Source organism: Equus quagga, chromosome 6 (assembly GCF_021613505.1).
Source record: "Equus quagga isolate Etosha38 chromosome 6, UCLA_HA_Equagga_1.0, whole genome shotgun sequence".
Lineage (NCBI taxonomy): Eukaryota > Metazoa > Chordata > Mammalia > Perissodactyla > Equidae > Equus > Equus quagga.
The window spans coordinates 110,645,049-110,657,789 of NC_060272.1; the positions used below are offsets into that span (position 1 = coordinate 110,645,049).

The 12,741-nt window shown below is 35.9% G+C and overlaps 1 non-coding gene across 1 annotated transcript; it reads right to left on the minus strand.

Moving 5' to 3' along the window:
- Positions 1-1,131: 1,131 nt before the first annotated feature.
- On the minus strand, positions 1,132-1,241 carry LOC124241419 (U6 spliceosomal RNA). The gene has a single exon (XR_006889200.1). It is a non-coding gene; the product is annotated as a U6 spliceosomal RNA (small nuclear RNA).
- Between the last annotated feature and the right edge of the window lie 11,500 nt (positions 1,242-12,741).

A 12,741-nucleotide genomic window follows, 5' to 3' on the forward strand; every position in this document is an offset into this window, starting at 1 on the left:
AAATTTACAGCTATTTTAACAGCTATTTTACATTTATTTAGTAAGACCAAACTAACATGTTTTTTCTCTAACGTGGTTTTAAATTCTGGTTCAAAGTTGGGATTTCAGGGCTTGCCCCTGACACTGGTTTCTATGATGATACCTCTTTGGCAGGCAGATTTTGAGGTGGTCCCCAGAGTCACTTTCTCCTGGTGTCTATATTTTCGTTTAATTTAGTCCCCTTGAGTGTGGACAGGACATGTGACATACTTCTAAACCGATTGAATTTGGCAAAGGTGGTAGGATTTCACCTCCCTGATTGTGCTATGTTATAGAAGACTCGTTCTTGCTATCAGACTGGTGCTAGAGGCTCTCTTCCCTTTCTGGCTTTAAAGAAGCAAGGCGCCATGATGTAAGACAGCTTATGGAGGAGGCCGTGAGGCAATGAACTTCAGGCAGCCTCTAGTTCCTGATATAAGCCTCTAGCCAGCAAGCAACAAGAAGTTGGAGCCCTTGCTCTTAATAGTCACTAGCAAATAGATTCTGAACTTGGGAGTGAATCCGTCACCAGTTGAGCCTCCAAATGAGAACTAAGCCCCGGCTCACATGTGGATTGCATGCTTGCAGAGGACCCAGCTAAGCCACATGTGTACCTACCCATAGAGACTGTGACATAATAAATATGTGTTGTTTTAAGCCACTGAGTGTGCAGTAATTTGTTACACAGCATAGGAAACTGATACTTGCTCCATACAAACTGAGGGAGTACCATGAGCCAAGCATTATTCATAGTACTTGAGAAGACTACAAAAGAGATAAATCCATGCAATTGAGGAGGGTATGGTAGGTGGTTTCTAATATGTGTGGCTAAAAAAATTCAACAGGTAAGATACCTTCCTTTCACACACAGATATGGGGAAACTATTTACAATGTCAAACGGCTGTTCTACTGTAAGTGCATATGAGAGCAAAGCAGATTTATGCAATAGAATTAAAATTTTTATCAAGGTCCATCAATTACAGTTTGATGCCATATGTATGTATATTTGCCATTTTGCCATTCAAGATAAGGAATCATCATTATCTGCCATGTGAGGGTGTATATCCTTGCCATTATGTTCTGTAACATCAGGTAGAAGAGTAAAACTTCACAAAACTCAGGAATGCTAAAAGAAAAATCTGTGACTTCCTTTTGCTCAGGGGCCATGCTGTCCTTCTCTGTATGGTTCCAATTTTCGTATACGTGCTTGTGAAGCGAGCACTGTGACATGCCTTTGCATTCTGTATCCACTAGCTTACCTTGTCAAACATCTGTACCAAATCTATATTAGAGAGATGGTCACTGTCTTAGATGAAATTTTCAGCAAAATTTATTGAGTGTCTGGATTTCTTGAATGAAGCAGATAAATGCAACAAATCATACTAATAGGAGCAGAAAGAAAGGGAATTAAAGAGAGGGAGGGAGATAGTGCAGATGTTAATTAAAAAAAACCTTAACGCAATGATATTTGAAAACTCTTGCCAGTTCTTATATTTGTTTGTTTTCAATTTGTGAGGCTTTAGGGACTTCACATCAAAGCAACAAAAGAGTGGCTAAGCCCTGATGTATCATAAAGAGCCTCTGCAGCAATAATTAATATATGGGGCCACGGACACTAGAATTAATCTTGGAAACCACTCTCAAGGTGATGGAGAGAATAAATGTGCTGTGGGAGTACCCCCTGCTGCTGCACCATCGTTGTGTTCTATCATTGATCACTGATGATAGCAAAGAAGTGATCACTCACAAGACAGAATTCATAATAAGTTTTCAGATATGGAAAGATCCTTACTCACTTCTATGTTTGTAACAGTCCATGTTTAATGAATACTATTTTCTTTTGTTTTCCTGTTTTTTTATTCCCTTAAGGGCACAAACAACAAGCCTCCTTCTCTTCTTTCCCCTGCATTGGAGGCAGCAATGGAGGCCAGTTAATTCACTATTTTGAAATAGCTCTTTTGGCTACAAACTCGTTTCCAGATGTAAATATGTGGCTCTAAAAGAGTATAGAAAATCCAAGTATTAGTACTAATGCATGGTTACAAATGTATGGGCAGTACAGATAGGACCAACTCTGCCCTAAGCCAGACACCCAAACTGACATCAAAATTGAGAGACCACCTGGGTGTAACAGACACTGGGAGGTGTCCACTGTGCTTTTTCATAGTGGTGGTGAAGGTACCATTGTCAGCATTAGTTCCACTACTGGGGTCCCACTAATTCAATGCTTCCTTCCCTTCACAGAAGGGGACTCTAGGCACTGCAGTGGCTGGGCGCTGTCAATGTGCAAGACAGGGTTGCTAGGTAACATGCATCCTTGTTAGGGGCATCTTGTAGTTTAACCAGCCTCCCTAGGAGACCTCACTCTGAGAGTTCCCTCAGTCTTGAACTCTTCTTGGCTGCTGCACTTTTGCCTTCTTGATGCCTTCTCATCCTCATAATCAGTAGTTGTGGCAGATAATGAACATTTTTCTATAGCAAGTAAATTGTAAGCTCTACGTAAGACTCACAGGAGAACAATAACTCTCTTTGGAAATAAAGAGGTAGCCATGCAAAATAAACAACTGTTTGGTCCATTGCTATTACCTTGTTGCTTTCTGGGAGTGTTTATTTGAGTTTCATGAGTGAAGTTGATACTGTAAATAAAACTTCCCCCACGATCCCAAGATAAGGCTTAGTTCTCACAATCTAGATGGAAATGTGCATGTTGTTGGAAACATTATGTTGTACAATTTAGATTCCTCCTTGTGTACAAGACTCCAAATATTTCTTAATAATAACATCCTTATTTCTAATCATGCCCTAAAAAACACCACCTAATAGCTCACCTTTTCCCTTTGAACTTTTCTACGCGTTAAATCCAATCTTACAAAAGTATAAAGGACACCTACGCAACGGCTTAGAATGAGTAAGATCACAATCAACCCGAAAGAATGCTTTATACTTGTCCAGAAATTCCATACCAGGAATACTCCAAAGAGGAAATAAGTGTGTTTATCTCTGGTAATAACAATACAGCTGCCTAGCAATCAAGTTAACTTTATTGTCATTTTTATCAAGCAGTGTGTTTACACTGGAGACAATGTGAGGAAAGAGGAATCTGTACTGGGATATCAGCACAATGAAAGTGTATTTCTAAACACAGTCCAGCCTCTCTTTTATGAAGCAAGATGATGACTACTTAAAACACTCTGTTTAGAAAAGCAAAGATTATTTAAGGTTTAGAAATGTCATAACACATTTAAGGCTCAATCATTTCAACTTTTCTCCAAAATCACTTTTTCAACATTACTTATTCTAAAATGTATAGAATATGGAATATTTCATCAAAAGGGGAAGAAGATCTTGTTATATTCTGTGTGTACACGTGTGTAAGTGTGTGTGTATGTATGTCTGTGCATGTGAGTGTGTGTGTGAAGGAGCAAAAAGAGAATTATTCATTGATTTTGTTCAACAATCTGTCTAGGATAATTTGTCTAAAAAAGAATAAAACAGGTTTATTTTAATAAAATTAATTAGAAACAGTTATTTTTTTAAATTAAACAATTAACCAATCATGAGGAAGCCTCATTTTTATTTTTTCTAACAGCTTTTTTTTTTCTTAAGGAAGTTCAAGAGGCTGACATCTCACAGGGACTGTTCAATGCATGTTTGGATATAGTAATTATCCTCTTCCCTGACCTCAGCAAGTATACTTAGACCAACTCAGATGAACCACAGATTTTGCACTATCAGCAGAAAAGTGGAGGCAGGCAGAAAAGAGGATCTTCGGGTTTTTCTTAAGGAGGAGAGGAATGCCAATAAGTAGAAAGAAATGTGGGACCTGGGACTTCTCTCTGCTAAGCTATCATAAGAATGCAGATGAATTGGATCTTAAAGGCACATGCAGGAATACTTGACGTTGACTCTGCTGTCAGCTGGCCAACTAGGAAAGAGTTGTAGGATTTCTTTTTTTTTTAATGCTTACTAATGCCTTGTCACGGAGCTTGTCCAGGGCCCAGCTCTGAGTTAGTGAGACTGTCTTCCTACTTACACTCTCAGTGGTCCTCACCCTTCTTGGAAACTAGCAATCACGTTTTGCGCTCCCTCCTCTTTTCCATTAAACATTTTCTCTTCACCAATATGGATAAAATCACTATGGTAATACTTCTACAAATATTTGTAACTAAAATATCATATTTCACTAAAGAAGGTAGCGGAGTTTTGTAATGTACATGAACTGTGGAAAGAGTTCTGAGTCCCAATTACAGCTCCCTCCTTTTTCTGGCTCGGTCATGTTACTCAGCTTTTCTGATAATCATCTGGAAATGGGGACAATCAGATATTCTTTACATGATTGACTTGAAGATTACATCAGGAAACATATGTGAAAGCACCCAGCCTAGTGCTACTAAAATAGGAGAGAGGGTCTTAGTTATAGTCCATTAGAGGAATGTAAGGCGCCAGATAGCAGGTGGAGATTTTTATGAGGCTGAAGGGCTTTTCCACCACTTTGGATATATAGCCAGGAAGATGAAGACTTGAGTCTTTTAAATGATAGGTTGATTTACTCCTAAAATATATTTTTTTAAGGATAAAGTTGAATCACAAGTCCAAACACCTGCAATAATCCTTGCAAAGTCATTTGTGTGGCTCATGGGATTTCGGACAAGAGCCTCTAGGGAGCTAAAACCCAAGTGTTTGCCGGTTATGTCATCCACTAATGTTGAACAACTTCCAAATACTTTCAGGTTGATAACTTATTCAAATTCCATAACAATCTTGTGAGTAGGGAGTATTATCCTCATTTTGTCATGAAAACATTGAGGGCCAGGGCGAATAAGTGGGTCTTAATTGTGACATTGGGATTTCACCCAGTATTTTGGAATTGGAGTCATGGGCACTTTCTACAGTACCACCATTGAACTCTGCTCAATGGTCTTGAAAAATAATGGATGGTGGACTATTAGCAAGAGCTTTATACATAATGGACCATAAATAACCAAAGGCTTTTCCCCAAGATACTTCAAATGTTGGGAAGAAAGAGACCTTTCATCATGATGATGAATGATTAACACATAATAGCCACCAAAAAAACCAATGAACAAGAGCAACAACCATAAACCTAAAACCACACTTCCCCAAGTGCTGCTAAAAATAAATTGTTACTCATTTGTATCTTTATGTCAATATAAGGGAGGTTACTTTGCTGAATCTTTATGATGTATGCTTTGGGATAGAAAAGCTGTCAATTCTACAAGGTTCCTTGGTAAATCTGTACCTTACAAATGAGATCAGGACTACTGTTAACCTTTCTTTTTCCTGCAAATAGCAATTACGGGATAACTACAGAGTAAATCTAGGGCTTTGTGTCCCTGAATGCAGGAGTAATTTGGACTATTCTGGCTGTAACTTTGAATTGTTTAACATATGCTTTCTGTAGATTAGAAATACATTTTAATAACTTATTTCACCTCTCTAAATGCATGATTTTCCCTTTTTTTAGAAGTCAAGTGATTTCAAGAGTAGAGCAGGTTTAGCATATTCGTAAGAAAACTTTAAACAAATCAAGAAACATCTTCTTCATTAAAGTATGGCTTAAATTGAGCATAAAGCTAGATTCTCGGAAACATCAAATAATTATACTACTAGAATTTTTTCGTCTTCAATGAAATAGATAAAAATATTCAGTGCTTCCTTTTTTTTTAGAACCGTTGAAGTTCTAATTTCAACTAACTAAATTGTCAAATAAGTAGCAAAGATTAAAAATGGAACTTTATCTTTTACCACGTACTCTTTTCTTTAGCCCTTTCTCTCAAGTGCGACCTATTCACATATGCTGTCTCTACCTCTCTTTAGTTTCCAATCTCTACTCTCGGTTCTTACTTTGTTCTACCTCTATTTCCCTTCTTCCAAATGTTGACAATGAAGTGTATGTAATCTGTTTACTCTCTTTATTCTTTTGAGTGATCTGCTCTCTTCCTCTTATTATTTTCAGTTCTCCCCTTACTCATTTGCTTTCCTTTTGACCATTATTCCTCCTGTTCTCTTTCCTACTCCATCAAATGAAGGCTCTCCCCTTATTATCCCAACACATCTTATTCCAGTGTTGGGCGTGGATCTCCCACTGTCCAAACTCTCTGGTGCTGAGTCATGGTTCTACATGAACTAGGTTTTGGGAATTAAATCAACCACTCCTTGACCTATTCTACTGATAGGCAAGAGGTAAGACTAAGACAACTATAGAAACATATAATTTATAAAGAAATTACTTTGCAAAATTTACTCTATGGATTCATATTCACTCTTGACCATAAAAGCATGCCCATTACTTTGGGCTTAAATTTCACACCATCTGTAATGTCTTTAAGTCTGCTTAGCATATACAGAAACTTTGTGTAGGTTTTTAAAGCCTCTGAATAATCTGAAAGTGGTCGAAAGTTCACTTTCATTCTTCATGCTCTATAATAAAATTGCTAACACTTTTCTAAGAAGCTAAAATCTATGGTAGTAAAGAAATAGTATTAAGTAATAAAACAAAGAAAATATGAACGACAGATTTTTTAAAAACCCAGCATGCTTTAAATCTTACTTGTTCTTTAGACCCCACGGGTGTTCACCAGACGTCTCTCTAAACAAAAAAGAAATGTGACAACAATTAAAATGTTGTGAAAATATTGCTATTAAAATACTGCTCATTTAAGTGATGCATGTTTGTATTACTTAGCTAGTGAAAATGTCAAATTCCAAGAAGAAGTGAAATTAGTTGTATTTTGGCATTTCCCTTCATAATTATTGTTGTAAAGAGCAATTTAAAACGTTCCTTTTAAAGCAACAAGAAGCAAAGCATGCTATGATTACTCTGGGAAGAGAAATGATAGTTTTAGAATATTAGTTCAATATACTTCATAATCAAAATTGTATGTAATCTGAAATAAATAGCATATATAATCATCCAATATGATTAAATTAAAAACAACAAATTTCTGTTGGAAAGTCTATGAAAATTCTTACACAAAGAAATATTCCTTGCATTGTAAGGAATTCCTTGCATTGTTCAGATTTAGTTCTTTGGCGAATACGCACTAAGCCCATTGAATTGCTTTAACTAACATTACAGAGTCTATGGAAGGACAGAATCTCCCAAAATATGATGACAATATTAAAAGAAAGAGAAAAATATCTAGATTTTAAAATTGGGAAGAACAAAAGGCTTGTTAAAATTTTTAATTAAAAAACATGAAAGTTTGCTATTAATATAATTTTATTATTAGAGTTGGAAAAGATACAAGTCTGTAAAAGTGTTGTAGTGTTTTAGAAGTTTCAAAAGCCATTCTAAAAACTAGACAACCATGCTGGCGTTTTCCTAATGATTTTCAATAAACTCAATCACCATGCTTTTTTTCTTTTTGTAAGAGTGTAACTGGAGAAATCAATTTTGACTCTCTGTGAGTAGCTTAAGAAAGTGGAAGTATTAATCCATTTCTATAAATTTCTAGAAAACACTAAGTGATCTTGAGTGACATAAAGCAGATCAGTAGTTTTTTGTAGACTTGGATGGGGAAGGGAGGAAGGAAGTTTTAAAAAGTCCATAAATAAACTTTTAGAATTGATGGATATATTTGTTATCTTGATTGTAGTGATGGCTTTCCAGATATATACATATGTCAAAACTCATCAAATTGTATGCTTTACCATGTACAGTATGTTACATGTCAACTATACCTTATTAAAGCTCTAAAACCAGAAGTGGAAGCATGTGAAATACGTATTCACTTTATGGCATGATGCATAGTTAACTCATTGAAAAATTAATGGAGGTTGTTGTTGCAATTTTTGTTTTAAAAGATTATCTGGCTGCTATGTGATGACCAGGTTGGCCAGAGGGTGGTTGGAAGTTGAGATTAAATTCTGTAAGGAGGCTGGAACTACTTGGTGATGGAGGTATAGGATGCTGGATGGATTTATGGTAGAGTTAGTATGTACAGAGAAAAGGCTTGCTGAAGCACTGCATGTGAAGGTAGGGCAGAGTAAGAAACCAGGGATGGTGGCCAGGTTTCTGGTTCGAGTAACTGGATGTATGGTGCTGCCATTTCCTGAGATAGCGAAGATTGGAAATATATTAAAATGTCAGGGGAATAGAAGAGTTCCATCTCGGACATATTAATTGTGAAATGCCTGTGAGACAACCAAATGGAAATGTTAAGTTGGATAAAAGTTTCTAGAACTCAGAGGAAAAGTTTGAGCTACACAAATAATTTTGAGAATTCCCTGCATATAGTTGAGAGTGTGAGGCTGCCATAGGAAGGAGGCAAATGTCATGGAATGGGAATAGAGAAAGAAACCCAGAGTCAGGATGCTGGATGGTTTATCTATTTGGATGTTTATAGCCCTCCTCCCTCCCTTAAATAACCAGAACGAGAGTGAAAAGGAGTTCTATAAGCTATAAACTAATTTAATTATTTCTTCTGCTCTTTACAGGCTACTTTCTAATTTTTAAGTTTAAAAGTCCACAATATAGATAAGAAAAAATATAATATTTTAGTAAACTGACCCTAATCTTCCTCCAGTTTAATCTTGAAATTATTCTCAAAGGCTCTTGGATGTCTAATTATTTATTTAATGATTATTTATAATCACCTCATCTAAAGTACACTTCTTAGTCTTGATATATCTTTTGTTATGCACATACTTTGAAAGTAAAATTAAAAGTGAAGAATAGAGCTTTGCTAAAATTCTCAAAAAGAAGTGAAAATAACTTGCAGAACTTGAACATTCTTTCTTTGCAACACGTGCATGGAATATGGAAAAAACGGTGAGATGATTTGCTGGAGGTAGCTGGAAATTCTGTATTATGATGCTCTATACTCAGCAGCTCATAAGTACTCATAGAGATCAATTATAGAAACAGAGTAAACAATTTTGGAACTATAGTTTATTATTATAAAAGGACAATAAAATAGGAATTTCATGGCTGGTTTGAGAATGATCCATGGAAACTTGGTTTTGTTAGTTTCCCTTTGCTTTGAGCATTGCTGGGATGTTGGGGAGTCATGTAACCTTGGTAGACTTTTGTTTCTTTATCTGGGAAGTGAAAATGATACAATTTCCAAGGGTTTTGGTGAGAATAAATGAGATAAAGTAAACAAAAATGCCTTGTACAGTACAAAGTAACATAGACTGCACTACAACAATGAAACTTCACAGGTAACCGTGGTACCTGATATAACTCAAAAGAAATATTCAATGAATTTAATTTGTGTATTTTATTAAATTTAATTTAGAATTTTCCAAGTCATTAATAAGGCCTCGAAAGAAATAGCATCGACTCTTCAGATATTGATGAAAGAAAATAAATAAAAGAAAACAGCATTTTTTGAAACTTTGTACACCTTGCTGACTGTGAATTTTTGACACACACAATAAAAACAAAAGGTCTGGTACTTGCTCATGGCACAGCACTTGGACCGAGCCACAGTTTGGAAATATGGTCCTTCCACATCTCCCATTCCTCTCCTTATACTTAGTTGCTTTTCTAATTTAATAGTTTACTTTTTTTCTTCTTTTCTCTACTCCCTATGTTACTGTTCATTTTTTTATTATCTCATATCTGATCAGGATTAAATAATTTGTCATAATTTTATAACTTTTTAGTTTTTATTTTTCTTTTTATAAAAATAATATATATTTTCCTTTTTACAAAAATAATTCAGTGTTCACTGTTGAAAATTTATAAACTACATTAGAGAAAAAAAATAAAACAGAAGCCATTCATAATCCTATCACCAAGAGCTAACTGTTACTGACTTTTTGGTACACAGTCACTGGTCTCTTTTCTATGCACTAATGTATGTTTTATAAGCTCAGTAATGGCATCAGGTTGCTCCTGTTTTTCACTTACTTTTAATTGACATAAGCTGTTTTTCTACAACATTTTTAGGTACTGTATAATTATTTTAAATCTTAATTCATGGATGAAACATAATTCGTTAGACCCAACAAAAAGGTCGTTGTCAGGGTTTTTTCTTATATAATCAGGCCTGTGATAAACATCCTTAAGGCTATACATTTGCATAAATCAGTATTATTTCCTTAGGATGAATTCCTGGACTCAGTCAGCCTGCATATCAAATTACAAAAATTATAACACCTATTGCCAAATCGTACTCCAAAATGTTATAAGATTCAACACTTCTACCAGCAAGATACGGGAGTGTCTCCTTCCTCACACTGCTGCTAGTAGTAGATATTGTCATTTTTCAGTTTTTACATCTTTTGCCAATTTGATAAACAAAATTGCATCTTTATTGTTTTAATATGTGTTTCTTTGGTTACTAGTTGAGTTGAAAATATTTTCATTTTTTTTATTCCTATTTGTTAGTTTCTGCAATGCTCATGTATTTTGCATAGTTATGTATTAGAGCACATATCTTTGGTATAATCCCTTGTAACAACTTCTTATATATTAAGGATATTAACTATAAAAATAAAACTTTGATTAAGATGATCAATGTTGACCTTAACATTTCAAGATTAACATATGCCAAGATTCATCTTAAACTCAAGAGACAGTTAAACAGCTTTCTTAGTTTGCCGAGATGCAAAAGCAATTATACGTAGATGACTGAATTTAAGAAAGTTCAGTTTTATGCTTCCCTTTTTATTACACCAATTTCATTCAAATTCGAATCAATGTTGTATTTAGTTTATTGCTGTTTAAGTCTCTTGCAAAATATTTTAGATTGCTTACATCAGTATATTTTTATTCACTATTATGTTGGTTATGTTTTACTCTCTCTTTCCCTTGAAATTGTATGAACATATTTTTCCTTTATTATCCTCAAAAAGTAAAGTGGTGTAACTAAATTTTTCTTCACATATTATCCTAAGAGGGAGGACTTACTGGTGAAGCTAAGGTTAAGACAAGAACCATCTTGCAGTACGGTCTTTAGTGTTTGAAGAACACAAATGTGTCCAGTGTGGTTGGAGCATAATGAGCCAGGAAGAGCCTAGAATGAAAGGGGTGGGAGAGGAGGTGTAGGCCAGATCATAGATCATGTAAGGCTTTGTGATCATGGTAAAGAGTTGACCATGGTAAGGTAACAGAGAGCTATCATCACGATGATGATGAAGGTGATAAAGATCAAATTAATTACCAATCCAACAGTTTAGAAAACTGTGTCTTTTTTTTTTGCCTAAATGTTCTACAGCAAGCCAGTGATTGAGTCTGGTTTCCTGTTCAGACTCTGCTTGGTTTTATTTTCTCTCTGTTTTGTTACTGCCTGTAGTGGTGATGGTTTTTCATCTCTTAAGCCCAAAGTTGATTACCGCTCTTGATGTTTTTTGTTGTTTCTATTTCTTTTTTTAAGGCATTTTCCCAGTTTTGTGCATTGATTTTAGTGCTGCAGAAACATTTACATGACTCAGATTTATATAGGAATTATATTTCCAAAATTCAAACTGCTTTATTTTAATAAGAGCTATAATTAATAGACACCTTTATAGCTTCCTAATTCGCTACGTACCTTGTGTCCCAAACCCCTTTTATTTAAGTCAGGCACCCCTACTCACAAGTTTTAGCCCTACCAGCCAAAAAGGGCAAACTTCAATTGACATTCTAGGAAGGAATCTCCCCTCACGAACCTTGTCTCCTAAACTACTCCTTTTGCTTGTTTGAACCTCATTTGCTTGAATGTCTATTACTCTTTGGGAGTTGTGACTTTGTCTCTTGACTGGATCCTCCATTCTTTGTCCTTGGCTTTGCACATACTATGTTAGGTGTTCTTCCCTTCACTATTTCAGGTCATACCTCCACTTTCCTGCATAGCCTCTAGGACACATCATGCATCTTGTCCAGCTCAGTTATTACCCACACCTTCCGCTTTTCTGGTTGGATTTACCAAATGTAACCCGTGAACCAGGATAGAATTTGCTTCTCCCCCCCCATGCTACTCTTTGCCTGCATTTAAATTAAAAATAACCTTAATTATAAGAAGAGTAAATATATATATGTACACAACTCATGCATTTGCAAGTTAAGTTTTATCCATTTGACAGTAGCTGTTATATGGAAAACAAATCCTTACAAATGCATATGCACACTATAGAAATACTCTCACTTTGTTTGCAGTCATCCAAGAGTTTTAAAAATATTGAGTTTAAGGGGCTGGCCCCGTGGCCAGGTGGTTAAGTTTGCGCGCTCTGCTTTGGCGGCCCCGGTTTTGCCGGTTGGGATGCTGGGCGCGGACATGGCACCGCTCATCCAGCCATGCTGGGTTGGCGTCCCACACAGCACAACCAGAGGCACTCACAACTAGAATATACAACTATGTAACGGGGGACTTTGAGGGAGACGAAGAAGAAGAAGTAGAAAAAAAGAAGATTGGCAACAGTTGCTAGGTCAGGTGCCAATCTTTAAAAAAAAAATAAATAAACATTGAGTTTAGGAAGCAAATTTTCCTGAATTACTCATAAATATTTTAAGTTTTGGACTTTGGCGTCAGTCTTATTGGCAGGAAGATTGTAGTATAATTTTAAGAGTTGATATGGGGCTTTCAACGAAATCAGTTTCCCTAATGCCAGTGGAAAGCTCTCAATAAAATCACAATATAGCTGGAAAGTCCTACCATGTATCACAGGGGTACTGCGGGTTGTAACAGGGAATGAACTGGCCTGAAGGGGTAATAGGGCCTTTGGTGATGTGGAGTTTGTGTGTCTCTAAGTACAGATTTTACACTTTTATG